This window comes from Pituophis catenifer, unplaced genomic scaffold (assembly GCF_029215685.1).
Source record: "Pituophis catenifer annectens isolate HBS135680 unplaced genomic scaffold, rPitCat1.0.hap2 SCAF_4, whole genome shotgun sequence".
In the NCBI taxonomy this organism is placed as follows: Eukaryota; Metazoa; Chordata; class Lepidosauria; order Squamata; family Colubridae; genus Pituophis; species Pituophis catenifer.
Window position 1 is genome coordinate 590,456 of NW_027256884.1, and position 14,207 is coordinate 604,662.

A 14,207-nucleotide genomic window follows, 5' to 3' on the forward strand; every position below is an offset into this window, starting at 1 on the left:
AAGTGTGCAAACGCGGTAAGCATCTTGTGGCTTTTCCTTTGGGGTTGTCGTTGCGTTGTACTGTTGTATGCTGCTTAAAGCTCTTTCCTTACCTGAGCTTTTCTTTTTGCTGGTAATACGCTGCGTGGCCCTGGTTCGTGAAGAAGGCCAGAAGTTCCTGGTCCTTTCTGTCCCTGAGGATGCTGTAGGTGAACTGGGTCTCCCTCACATAAGCAATGAGGAGGGCAAGGCGGCCTGACGGGTAATTGAGAAGGAGCTAAGGAAGGATATGGTTTATTCGGGGGGGGGGGGGGGAGGAGAGGGGTAGGTATATTACAATATTATATTCTTTAGTAACATAGCAGGGGTGAAATCCAGCAGGTTCTGACAGGTTCTGGAGAACCGGTAGTGGAAATTTTGAGTAGTTCGGAGAACGGGTAAATACCACCTCGGGCTAGCCCCAGAGTGGGATTGGAATGGAGATTTTGCAGTATCCTTCCACTGCCATGCCCACCAAGCCATGCCCAAGCCATGCCCACAGAGCCAGTAGTAAAAAAATTTGGGTTTCACCACTGTAACATAGCCTTTGTTTTGGTAATTTTATTTATATTTATTTTTATTGACAAAATATTCCTGGATGTGCTGAAGCTTTATGGAAGAGACCAGCAGCAAATGCAGAAATGGACATAAGGAGTCACCCTGGCTTCCTTTCCACCAGGATCCCCCAACCATGAGAAACTGCCCCGCCCCAGCCAGGCTCTCCAGCCCACCCCCCTCCCCCCACGCCTTGACCTGCCACTTGGATGCCGCCTGGTGCTTGTGTCCCACAGAGGAAGGAATTTTGAGCTAAGATCTCTCCAAACCATCCATCCGTTCTTCCTCCACCCCAGGGGGGTCCAACCTTGGTGACTCTAAGACTGGTGAGCTTCAACTCTCAGAATTCCACAAGTCTTAAAGCCACGAAGACCGGAGACCCTGCCCTGCCCTGCCCTGCCCTGCATGTTATTGATTGGTGGATATTAGACTTGGCCCGTTCCATCCGGAAAAAGAAGGAAGAAGATCTTTCCATCGTGATAGTATCTTTTCACAGGCTCAAAAGGGTGGCAAAGCTGAGGAAGAAAGAAGAAAAAACAGGGAAGGCAAAGGAGTTCCTCTGAAACATGGCACACGCATGTGATTGCATGACCTCCCTCGTATCAACCATGCTGCACAGCCACTGAAATGAAAGCGGGATTTTAAAAGGCCAATATGGTGCCTCTCTCTCCTTCCCTCCCTCCCCCTCCCTCCCCCTCCCTCCCTCTCTCTCCCCCTCCCTCTCTCCCTCCTTTTCTCTCTCTCTCTCTCCCTCTCTCTCTCCCTCCCTCTCTCTCTCCCTCCCTTTCTCCCCCTCCCTCTCTCCCTCCTTTTCTCTCTCTCCGAGGCACAGTGGCATAGTGACTGGGGTCTTCAGCTTCCAACTTGTTTGGTCTGAGAGATGACAGTTTTAGATTTGTGAACTGCCAGAACACCTTGTGAGTTGGGCATCCGTAGAAGTTGAATAAATAAATAACACAAGAAAGTTAAACTTCAAGAAATGGATATTTAGGATGAAAATAAGGGAGCCGTTCAACAGATAAGATACAGGGAGACCAAGCTTCTCTGGAATTAATCATAGTCACCTAATCACTAGTAAGAATCAATTATATGAAAACAAGACATTAACAGCTGGATGCAAAAATCCAGATGACCACTAGATAGCAGCAGAGTTATTTTTCTAGTGGTCTTCTGAGTTTTTGAAACCAGGACTGGAAATGGTAGACTAGAGGGCAGGACTTCTTCCTGTTCAACTGGAAGAATTTACTTGCACCACATGTCTGCCATGGGGGGGTGGGGGGGGTGCTGTTTTAAAAAAGCCTTTTGGAACTGAAGATCCACATGAAGGTTGGCTTAGGAAGGTGAGTTTGAGAGAGCCCAGCTGCCAGAAAGGAGCAGGAAGAGGCGGGTTCGAGCCCCTCCTCAGCCACCAGAGCTCCCTGAGGGACTCTGCCTCTTCCTCGCTCCCAGGGCCATTGTGGCGGAGGGAGCGGAAGCTCTCCCGAGGCTCCCTGGGGCTCCTGGGCGGAGAGGCTGGACAGAAATCAACCCAGTGCATGAACAGACCTCAAGCAGCTCCCTCCCTCTCTCTCTCTCTCTCTCTCTCTCTCTCTCTCTGTGTGTGTGTGTGTGTGTGTGTGTGTGTGTGTGTGTGTGTGTCTCAGAGGAAGCACGCAGCCCTTCCTTTTTCGATTGAGCCAAAGAAAAAGGACCGAGGGGATTCTGTCCACTTTTCCAGTGAGCTTTTGGGCACTAAATGAGCTCACTGTCCACTAGGAGATCCACCTACCTTTAATTGCTCGGCTTTGAATTCCAAGTCAATCTCCAGCAGCTCTTTGGGTTCTGGATACCGTTTCTTTAGGATCGCAGTTTCTGGTTTGGGTGGGTAGTCTGATAATTTGAAATGAATTTTGACGCCTGAAATACAGTCAAGAGCAGATTAAATAGTTTGGAATGTCGGGAAGGATTCCACGGGATTTGTCTCCTTTTACCAAAGTGAAAAGGGAAGGGAAGATGCTTCCTGGTCCGTGCACATCTGGAGAGGGGAAGGCAGGGTCATCCTTATTCGGTGGAATGAGCCGGGTGGAGACGGGCTCCGGAGGGTCATACTCACATGGGCCAAATTTTATGTACTGCATAAATATCTCTCTGTATCGCTCAAAGCCTCGCTCCTCTAACCTAGGAGGAAAATGTTGGAAAATAAGCCATCAGTAGGCAAACTGCAAGGCATTTCTGCCATAAAAGCAGCTGAAGGAAACGGGCAGGAGGACAGCTAAAACCATCGGATCCGTCAATAAGGCAAGTCAGAGAAAGCAGGCCGATCTTGGGTTTTCTATGGAGCCATTTTCCTCCGGCCTCTTTGGGACCCTTCCCCATCTGGCTTTATCCAAAAAGTCTTTTCATTCAGTAGGAATATGGTAGTTTGCAAACATCAGGCTGCCACAAATGGGCTGCAATTAATCTGGATGTCTACTCTCTTCCACACATTTGCAGCCCTGAGCTGATAACATGACCGGTTTATTTAAATAAACCGTACCACTTACCCTGTTTCTTATATAGGCAATTCTGACCTTGCCAGACTTAAATGTGGCCGTGCCCAGGGCTTCATTTTGGAATTGTGTTTGCCTGACAAAGCCACACTACGATAAGGGAAAGAATATTTTGCGGGGGGGGATGGTGGAAATTAAGCATTCGGTGTGGACTGCAAAAATCTAGACGACTTCTAGAGGGTAGCAGGGAGCCAAGAGTTTCAGAGAGGAGGCTGAGACATTCCACCTGACAACATTGCTTACTCTTCCATTATCATCCTTTTAGTGTTGCTCTCCATTGTTGTAAGGGACAGTCGGCCATGAGGACGGATGTCGATTTCGCTGCCTGGCCTCTCCATCAGCTCCTGTATCACACACTGGAAAACCTCTTTGTAGGTCCTGCAACACAGAAACTACAAAGGAGCCCGGGGTTCAGAGAAGGGGTGGCCGCCACGAGCCCTGCTTAGGTCTGGCATTTGCCTTTCGGTATTTAATAATCTCGAGGAGAGAATATGCTGGTGTCGTGTCCTAACGTGGCTCATGAGCGCTTCTTGATTTATTTTCTTTTAAACTGGAAAAACTTGATTCACCCAACAGCTAATTGAAGGACCTTCTCAGCTTGGTCAACGTGAGCCATCTGTCTCTGCACTGCGGCTGAGAGCCATTGTCCTACAGAGCTGCTTTCCCAGATGTTTTCTACACTGTTCCTAGTGTTCTCCTGGACCGGGATTTCCCTAGATGTCTTGTTCTTACTTTTCATGGTCTCTCCAGCCATCCCTGATCAAGAATCCCAGTGAAGCTGCTAATATGTATTTACTTACACAGATTGATCTGTTGCCTTCATCCCATGGACTCTAGGCATTATACAGATCATCATCATCATCTTTCAATGACCCCACAATCCCTTGCGGGATGGAGTCTGGGCAACTTAATGGAGCTAGCAGGGTGTTTTAATGGCCAGATGCCCTTCCTGTTGCCAATGCAGAGTTCTGTTCAACAGATCTATTCTCAGTGTCTAGGCAATATACAGATGCCATGTATAATAAAAACGATAATATAGAGGCAAAAATTAGCATCAGCAGTTTTGACTCAGCTCTGCTCACACTTTCTAGAGCTAACAAAGAGCTCCGTCCCCTTCTCCCTTCTTTATTGTTCCACTTAGTGACAGAAATATTAGCACAGCAAGTGCTTTATGAGCAAATTTCAAATTTGAGGAATCATTAGAGAAGGTAAAGGCTATTTATTAATTTTAATTGTGGGTGATGTGATTCTCCTCCTCTCTAATGTGGCATAGGTTTCTTAGTATATAAAGTTTTTAGCAAGGTGTCATATTTTATGGTTAATTTTTAAAAGTCAGATAGTTTGCACTGACAGTCCTCCTAAATTGAAAACATTATTTCTAGTATCATAGACATATCTGTTTGCTCGAGCCCTTATGAGGCATGGCAGTATAAAAATGTAGTTAATACATATTTCAAATTTAAATGCCTTAAGTGTTTAGGATTATGTATACCTGGAATTTTTTAAATCTTGCTTAACATTAATTATGGTAATAGGAGTCATGTTACAGACAGATATGCAAATACGAATTTCCACTCAAGGAATAAAAATTGCACAAACTTTCTCTTAGGTAAAGTATAGGCAGAGCTGAAGTTACAACCATAATGGAGCCTGCTGCTCACGGTCGTAACTTTGGATGGCTAGAAAATGGGTCAGTCATGTGATCGACCTGATTTTACCACTTTTTTTGCAGCAGTCATTAAATGGATCAATAAATTGCGAATGGGCGTGGTTTTATCAAAAACTGGAAATAAACGCCAATTTTCAACAAAACCACCATAAATATGACCAGAGGAGGCTGCAAATAGCACGGAGGTGGCCGGGTTGCTGAGTGCCCGAAGGGGGGACCGTCAGGACCTTGAATCTGAATGGTAACTCCCCCCCCCGTAGCTCCATCAGAACTTAGAATGGTCACTAAGCGATTGGCTGTAAATCAAGGACTACCTATCTCACGGTACCTGTTGCCCCAGGGGTGAATCCTGGGTTTGAAAGGTAATGCGCGCAATTTTGTCTCTTCCAAAACTAACGATCCTACAGAGAAGCTATATGCCATTAGCAGTGGATATTTTTAGAGTTTTATATAGTATAAGCTTTCCTCCAAAGTTTTATCAGGAAAAACCTGGTTCTTTGCACAATCAGTTCATCAGGAAATCATGATCGCCAGACAGATAGATAATTTAGAAAGAAAGACCTACGTGCTCCATCTTCTCTGGTCTCTCCTCCAGTTCCTCTGGGGATGGCAAAGGCTTCAGGAAGGAGGTGCAAAACTCACAGCGGCCCATCAGGAACAGATCGGTGACCGGATGTTCCTCAAAGACACAAAGGTGTTAAATCTTTTTCCCTCAGATTGAATCAATGGTGCAAAAAGTTCTGTAGGTAAACTTGCTTATACACAGGTCATCCAGTATAACAAACAGCTTCTACGTTCATGAAAATCATTGTTCCCATTCAGCAAGAGCCTGATTCACAACTGGGCGGAAACACAGCGGATGTTGTGACTGAGTAAGTAGGATTTCTTTTCAGTTACGTTGGTGTACATAGAGAAGGAGACCTTGGAGGAAAAGTGCAGCAACCATTAGCAAAATATGACGATAGCCCTGGAAATCAGGAGGCGGTGAGGAAGAAACGGGAGATTGCCCCACCCTGACTGCCTTTGGTGCAAATGGGAAGGAAGGGGACACAGGCATTCGAGGTAGGCAGGGCAGGGAATGCTACAATTGTACTTTTATCCAAAGAGGCTATAATAGCGAGACCTTGAGGTAACCAAAGGCACGTGGAGAAAGGAGCTGGTGGATCGATGCTTATTGGAAACGGCAAAGGGATCTGCCTGAGACTTGGTGGGCTTCAGGCTCCAGGTGGGCCCTTTCCTCTTCTTGGACACGGCTGTGTGGCAGAAAAGCTGCATGGCCAGACTCACATTGGCAGAGCCTACTTTTGAAGGGGGCAGGGAAACATGGTTGCAGAGTCCTTCCGGGGCAAATGAGGCAAGCCAAAAGGGGTGCCATCTGCTCAAGCCCCCTCAGAGAGACCGCTAGGCATTGCCTGCCCTCAGGCAGCAGGTCCTTGCAGAAGTGCTTAAGAATTAAGAACCCCTTGGCTGCACCCAGAGACCTCCTGCTCATCTTCTCCAGGACCCCTGCCCCCTTTTTGGGCTTATTATTATGACTTTCATTACTCTCTTGCTTTGCAGATACACTGGGAGTTTCTGCACTGGAGACAAATTCCTTGCGTGTCTCAACACATTTGGCCAAATAAAGAATATTCTTATTCTGTACTGTACTGTACTGTACTGTACTGTTCTGTTCTGTTCTGTTCTGTTCTGTTCTGTTCTGTTCCGTTCCGTTCCGTTCCGTTCCGTCCCGTCCCACCCCATCCCACCTCCTGTTCTGTTCTGTTCTGTTCTGTTCTGTTCTGTTCTGTTCTACTCTACTCTACTCTAATCTACTCGTGTGGGATGCTCTTTTCTATTCCTAATTAATTGATTCCCCACTTGTCCCTCTGATTCTGGGACACTGTTTATTAGCATTTAGTGAGACTCCTTTAAAACTGTCATTTACTAGCCATATAAATTCTCTTAAATAAAATAAAATAAAAAAAATAAATCATTTCCTGGGGCTTGGTTGGTATGCCATATTTTAATTATTTGGAATCTTGATTAGAAATGTTTGATTTTCTTAAACCTCAGATTTATCTCTTTGGATAATAATGCAGAAGTAAGCCCTCATGCCCACTTTCCATGCAGAAAGCTTTGAATTTGCTTGGTGTGTTGTGTTATTTTTAGCTGCAATAAATATCCTGAGTTTGCATCAAAAGCTGGATAATCCTGCTTCTTGGGAAGAAATCAGAAATCTGAAATCTCACCTCATCTTGGACAAAAGACTTTATCTTCTCCTCATCGGAAATGCTTCCTTGAGGTTGACAATGCAACGTATGACAGGGGGAAGAAAAGAAAAAAGTTAGTCCCCACAGCAGAGAAAGACAGCTCGAGCATACAGTATAATACGCCGTGATTTATAAAGCAAGGCTTGGATGGGGTCATTTCTGCTGGTACTCTGGAAGGCAGGCATTGGATCAGCTGCACTAGGAGTAGAGGAAGCCTCCTTCCCTCCTGAAAGCCCCTGGGTCATTTCTTTCCTGCTGTCTGTCTGATGAGTTCACTGAATTTTATGTAATAACTCAGCCTTAATTTATAGGCACCGGGGGAAAAAACTGCAACATTTTGCAGAGACAAACAATTGAGGAGCCTTTACCATTTTATTTCTGTGTTGAACAACTCAGGGTTTCAGAGGAACTTTAAAACAGGTAGTTCTCAACTTACGACTGTTCATTTAGTGACTGCTCTAAGTTATAACAACAGTGAACAAAGTGACTCATGACCATTTTTCACATGACCGTTGCAGCATCCCCAGGGTCACACGATCAAAATTGGCAACTGACTCATATTAATGATGGTTGCATGTCCTGGAATCACGTGATCCTTTTTGCGACCTTCTAAACAGCAAAGTCGACGGGAAAGTCAGGCTCACTTAACAGCCATGTTACTAACTGAACACCTGCAGTGATTTGCTTAACTGCTGTGGCAAGGAAGGCCATAAAATGGGACAAAACCCGCTTAGCAAACTGCCTCACAGACAGATACTTTGGGCTCAACTGTGGCCGTAAGTCGAGAACTACTTGTAGAACATAGCATACCAGTCTCCAGCTCGATCTCAGATGTTCCTTCCTCTTCTGCATGATGCAATATTTCTGCTGAATAACAACAACAACAATAAAACACAACTATAGTCCTGAATAGTTATCAGCCTTCAAGAGAAGCCATGTAGGTCGAGGTACATGGAAGGGGACAGGAGAAGCAACACCAGGGAAGGATTTGGGGTGAAAAGCGGACCTACAAGACAGAGGGATTACTAACTGGTGCAGGGAGGTTGGTTTAACAAAGGCCTCGGAGATCCTTTCCTGAAGGATCCTGAATGCGGTCCTTCTCCCTTCTCCCTCTCATGATGCTTACGGATGAACAGGGGACAAGGAAGAGCCTGCCTCTTCCATCCGGAGAGGGAATTCTCAAGAGAAGAAGGTTATTATAGCTTTCAAAATGTAGCAGAACTGCTTAGGAAACTTCATCCTTAGTCCATTTGAACTGGTTCCCTTTAGGGTAAGACAGGGGATAGGTGGCCAAGCCAAATATTTTTCCAATTAGCCCTGGATATTCAGAGTTCAAACAGATGCTGGCAGCATTTTCAAACTTACTTCCTTCCTTCCTTCCTTCCTTCCTTCCTTCCTTCCTTCCTTCCTTCCTTCCTTCCTTCCTTCCTTCCTCCCTCCCTCCCTCCCTCCCTCCCTCCCTCCCTTCCCTTCCCTTCCCTTCCCTTCCTCCACAATTGGTTATTTCAATATTAAATTCTTTTATATTTGTTAACATTTCTAAATCATTCATAAATCCTAATGGGATTGGAATTGATACCACGCTAACTTCTGGAATATTAAGGAAATAGCACCATTTTTGCAACTTACTGCCTTCTGTGGTCTCACTTTTCTCTTTTCCGTCTGTACTTCTCTGCTCCTTCGTTTCTATTTCTAAATGAGAGATATTATGACAAGAATCAATTAGAGAATCACATTTGTTTTGTCTCTCACCATACTTGAGCCCATCTAGCCGATCTTAGAACACCTCTGTTGAAGAGAATCCACCTCTTCTCTGAGCCATCAATATCCCCCCTGAATTGCTCTTACTAATTGCAAGGAGGGAGAGGAGGGGGCTCTGCCAACCCCCTATTTTCTTGTCCCCAGCCCCCTCCTTGGAAGCCCAGCCTCTCAGCCCAGCTTCCTTCAGAACTTACTCAGCTCACTGGAGTCTTCAGAGCTGACCGAGTAGCTCCATTCAGTCTGAGTCTCCAAATCAGCAACTTCCCGTTTTCTGCAGGAAGGGAAAACAAATTCTGGAAGAAATTTCCAACAGGAATCAGCTCAAAAATGCTCTGCTCTTATCAGAGGGACTATTTATTTGTTTACTAACTGCTGTAATAATTTATACTCATATTTAATTACGATAAAGTATACATAATTATTAAATTAGAAATTGCACCAAAATACATTTTTACAAATCTAAGAATCTAAGACACTAAAAATGTCACAATCTTGTCTATAAAGCAACTGATACTAGTTAGCTTGCCTTATGCCAGAAGAAGCCAGTCTGAAATATCAAATAAATCCGGAGCAATTAAAGCTCCAAATGTTTTCCCATAAGCAATTATTTTATTTATTAAATTTATATGCCACCCATCTTGCTCTCCAATTATAAATAGAGGGAGCTTCAATCATACTGTTGTGGCTACAAATTGACTTTGTTGTCCTTATTTTGCAGACATGACACTGAAATATATAACTCGATAATATCATCAAGTATATGATGCAAGGAGAGAGAAAAATGATGCATGTTTATTGTCTCATTGCATTTCAGAATTATTACTTTATCTGCAAATGTTTTCAAAATACTTAGACAAATATATTAAATCCATTTCACAAAAATAAATTATTTTAAATAATATAAGTGTACATTCTTGGAAGTAAGGCCATTGAAAACAGCTGAAAATATATTCATTCATTCATTCATTCTCTATATTACGAATCTGTCAAATCAGAGTATGTTCATGTAATCATATTGGTAACAGTACCAAAATAAATTGCTCTATTTCTACCTAACATATAATATTTGTATATCCTATATACATTCTAAAGCTTCCAAATACCAAAAATGAAAAAAAAGAGAGAGAAATAGGAAAGAGAACAATTGAATTCGATTCTGCCTTTCTCTTGGCTGTATGAATAAAAAAAATCAAACAAATGCTTTCCTTCACTTGCTTAAGTCCTTGCACTGGTCCAACAGATGTCATCATGGGGAAAATCATCACTGACTCTATTGGAGGGTCTAATAATTCAAGAAAACTAGATCTGGACTAAATGGAATTGGAGTCACTAGATGGTACCATGCATTAGATCAGTGGGTCTCAACCTTCCTAATGCCGCGACCCTTTAATACAGTTCCTCATGTTGTGGTGATCCCCAACCATAAAATTATTCCTAAGGCCATTGAAAATATGTGTTTTCTGATGGTCTTAGGCGACCCCTGTGAAAGGGTTGTTCGATCCCCAAAGGGGTCCCGACCCACAGGTTGAGAACCACTGCATTCGATAGTTCTGTGTTTCTTTGCTGCCATCTAGTGAGTGTCTGAATTTTTGCAGATCTGGTCGCCCTACTTAACGAATTGTTTACTACAGACCTAGTGCAATTCCTGCTATTGGAAAGGATGTGACTGAAATAGGCAGAAACGCCTCTTACTTGGGTGACTGAGTTTCAGGAACTGGAGCTGACAGAGGTCTTGTCTGGAAATCTACACAGAGGAAGAAAAATTTTTTTTGGAAATCATAATAAAAATGGGAAAGTTGCTTTCATCAGCTCTACAAGGCACAGTACAGGATTATCCACTAATTTGTAACTAAATCCTCAAATACGTTGAAGTCACATTTGATTTTTGTTTAATTTGTTGGTTAGATGGGATTTTTTGTAATGGGAATTTAAGTCAATTTACTTAATGCATTCCAGAATATTTCACATCAGGGATTATGTCTTGCATCGTGTCTGTGCAAGGCAATTTACATGTGTCCTTATCAAGGGGACAAGGAGAAGGACCTTGCAAGCTGCAGTCCTCAGAGACACACATGTTCCAATGGTTTTGCGGAACATCTTTTCAGTGTGCAGGAGAATTTGGGGGGTGGGTTAGGATTTCAGTCCCTATTGAGGAAAACACCATATCCCATTATCACTTCCTTGATTTAGACAATCCATCTCCAGATACTTTTTAACTTTAAAATAATATTTAGTTAGCCATTTCGGGCACAGGGTGAACAGTTTATGGAAGAAGCTCATGGAATGCACATCCAGGTATATATAAAGAAAATAATCTACAGCTACCTTTTCCTAAAGTTTGATTGGCGTTTTCTGGGTAACCTTCACGAAGAACTCTTGATTCATTTGAGACCGCCTGCTCCCTGCTCTCCTCCGTCTTGGTGCCACTCTCAGTCAAAAAGCGATTACTTTCTTCAATATATGTTTCTATTGACCACTGAGCAAGATCTGATTTAGCCACAGGGTTCTCCTCCTGATGTTTTTTGACATTTTCAACTGTGAGGAGAGAGCTGGAAAGCTTACTACTCTCTGGCTTGGGTGCTGGATCTGGGGATGCTTCTGAAGGCACCTGTTTTTTGCTACCAGTTTTTGTGGGGTTTGGGGTTTTTGACATTTTTCCAGGGCATGAAACAAGACTGTTTTCTGAAAGGAAAAAGCATTGCTATATTATTTCTTCTATTAAGAAATAGAAGAAATGTGCTTTTCTAAGAAAACATGCAATATTTGAATCAATATTATTATATTTGTTTAGTGCTGTTTTTGAACTCAGACTTGGCCCTGAGCATCAAAGATTCCAGAAGACATTACAAAATACATCCGTATGATCTTCAGCAAGTTTTATATTCTCTTTCTGGAACTCTAGGTGAAACTCCTTCGCATCACAAAGTTTAGACCTGAAACAGTGTGCATATAATTCCATCAAAATTGGCTTTTTCATGGATTGTACTAATAAAAGAATTCTGTTATGGGGTACTTGATCGCCTGCTGGAGGACACAACCAAGATATGAATTATAAAGCTGAGTTGGTGAGCATATTATTATTAACCCTCCCCAAAAGGAACAAGAATGGAAGGGAAACAAAGAAATTTAGGGTTTCAGCCCCAGTGTGATTATGCTGTCCAAATTGGACAGTTAAACAACAGAATTGGAGGTTGGGATCCATACCATAAAGAACTCCCAGGATGGGATTGTCCTAACTCCCTTTCATAATTCCCTGAGATCGCTTAAGGAGAAAGAACAGTTGTTTTAAGGACAGAACAGAGATACCTGCCAACTCATTTTAATAAGGCAGTCTCTGAGTTTTTAATACAGTACTGAGTGGGCCTTTCTCTTAACTCAGCCCAGTAAATTATTTGGATGGGTGGCTTAGTAGTTTAGCAGTAATTCTGTCCAAACACAACAAAAAGATTTAGAAGGTAACTGTTGTGGCCCATTAGTGGCCTGTGCAGCTAGTAGCTGATTCCGACAGCGAGGAGGCTGGTGTGGTGCTGCGCCAGCAGCCTATGCAGCTGGCGCTCGAGTCAGACAATGAGGAAGCTGGAGAAGATGTGGTGCCAGAGGCGGGGATTCAGCCAGGGCCTTCAGAACCTCCAGAAGCTCCCTTAAGTGAAGAGGAAGAAGAGGAGGAGCCTCTTTTCGATTCATGGGCACCCAGAGCTGCCAAAAGGCAGGAGTGGCTCCTCAGGAGGAGGTCTCCTCGAGAGTAAGGCTTGGGATTAATTGGCTACTCCTCTAGCCTATTTAAGGAAGGACGACGACTGATGCAATTTGCAGGAAACAACTTCGTTCATATTCCTTCGCGTCTTGATTCCAGAAACGTTTTATTCGGCTCTTGTTTCTCTCGTCAGTTTTCCTGCAAATTGCTTCTGGGCATTCTGCCAACCACAGTAAGATTACGGTTATCTGAAATACTGTGCCTCAGAATTGAGTTATTATTCTTTGGATTCTTGTCGGCTGTTAATGAAGTTAAATTAACAGCCCTTGTTCAGAAGACTGATTTAAACTGTACTTGTGTTCGAACAACTACTAAGAAAGCTCATTAGTAGTCCTTAATTAGTAAACTAAGGTTTGTACAGACTTTGTGTGTGCTGTATTCTTTGGGGTCCGTAGCTGGGGCAGAACAGTAATGTGCAAAACAGCCAAGATTACATCTACCCTTCCCAGGTTAAACTTGACATAGTATCTAATATTCAGAGGTACTCCACCTTTGTAGTAACTACGATGTCAGTGGGGAAACTTCCAGGCATAGAAAGATTCCTTATGTAACCTCAGAATGAAGCATCTAGGTTGACAGAAGATTCCCCGAATTGGCCAACCATTGAGGACTGGGTCTTCAATAGCGAAGACAGAAGGACAGCAACCACCATTTTATATCTCCCTAAAAGGAGCACAGCTTTTAAAGGCCGGAAAGCATTAAAGGATATCAACTCTGCTAGATCACAGTCCTATCAACTTTGTTCTAGCTATGGAGAGAATATGAAGTAAAGATTGGAAAATCATTCAAATTCAGATTCAAATCATTGATTGATTGGATTAAATTGCATTCATTTGATTGAACAATTCGGCTATTGGTGATGCATGGTTTTTACCTACCAGTCTCCTGGCACTAAGGAGAATGGCAGAAAGCTGCCATCACTATGAATTTTGCAGACGTCCCTGTTCCAAAGGATGGTTCATCACTCAGTCAGCATCCTTCTTGAAATGTACCGCTGGATCCTTTGTGACAGTCCACGAGAAAAGCATGAAGGTAATGAAGCTCTTTTGCACCTTGCCTTCCTAGCAACTGGTATCCAGGTCTAATATTCAGAAGGTTCCATGCAGCCATTGTGACTAATAGCTAAAGGTCAACTTATCCTCCGTGACATGATTTTGTCACTTGCTCACATCTTACACTATCAAGATTCCATAAATGAAGTCTGTAGTGCAATTATATATACACATCAATCACCCATAGTGCATCATGAAGTCACTTAAGAAGGGTTATGGGATGGTGGTGAATTCTACTCTCTGGTAAAATAAAGGGAGAATTTTAGTAGGAATATCCTCGGAGTTTTTTGCCTGGAAAATTCTGGATGGGCTGGCTCAATAAAACTTTTTCTTGTTTGATATTAAATTATTATTTATCAAATGTAAAACATTTTATCATATATAAATATGTTGCACTCCTTAATGGCGTTAGTATTTAGATTAATATTGAATGACAACCCCCTTTGCAGCATTGAATGCTAAAATGGCTCAGCTGAGGTCTTCAGTTAAGTAAACACTATTAGCCTTGAGATGCATTTGGCCCTGTTTTAAAAAAAAACAAGTAAGTAAACAAACTCTATTGGCCTTGAAATTCATTATTTCCTGTTTATCTTTAAATAAATGCTGTTCACATTGGGG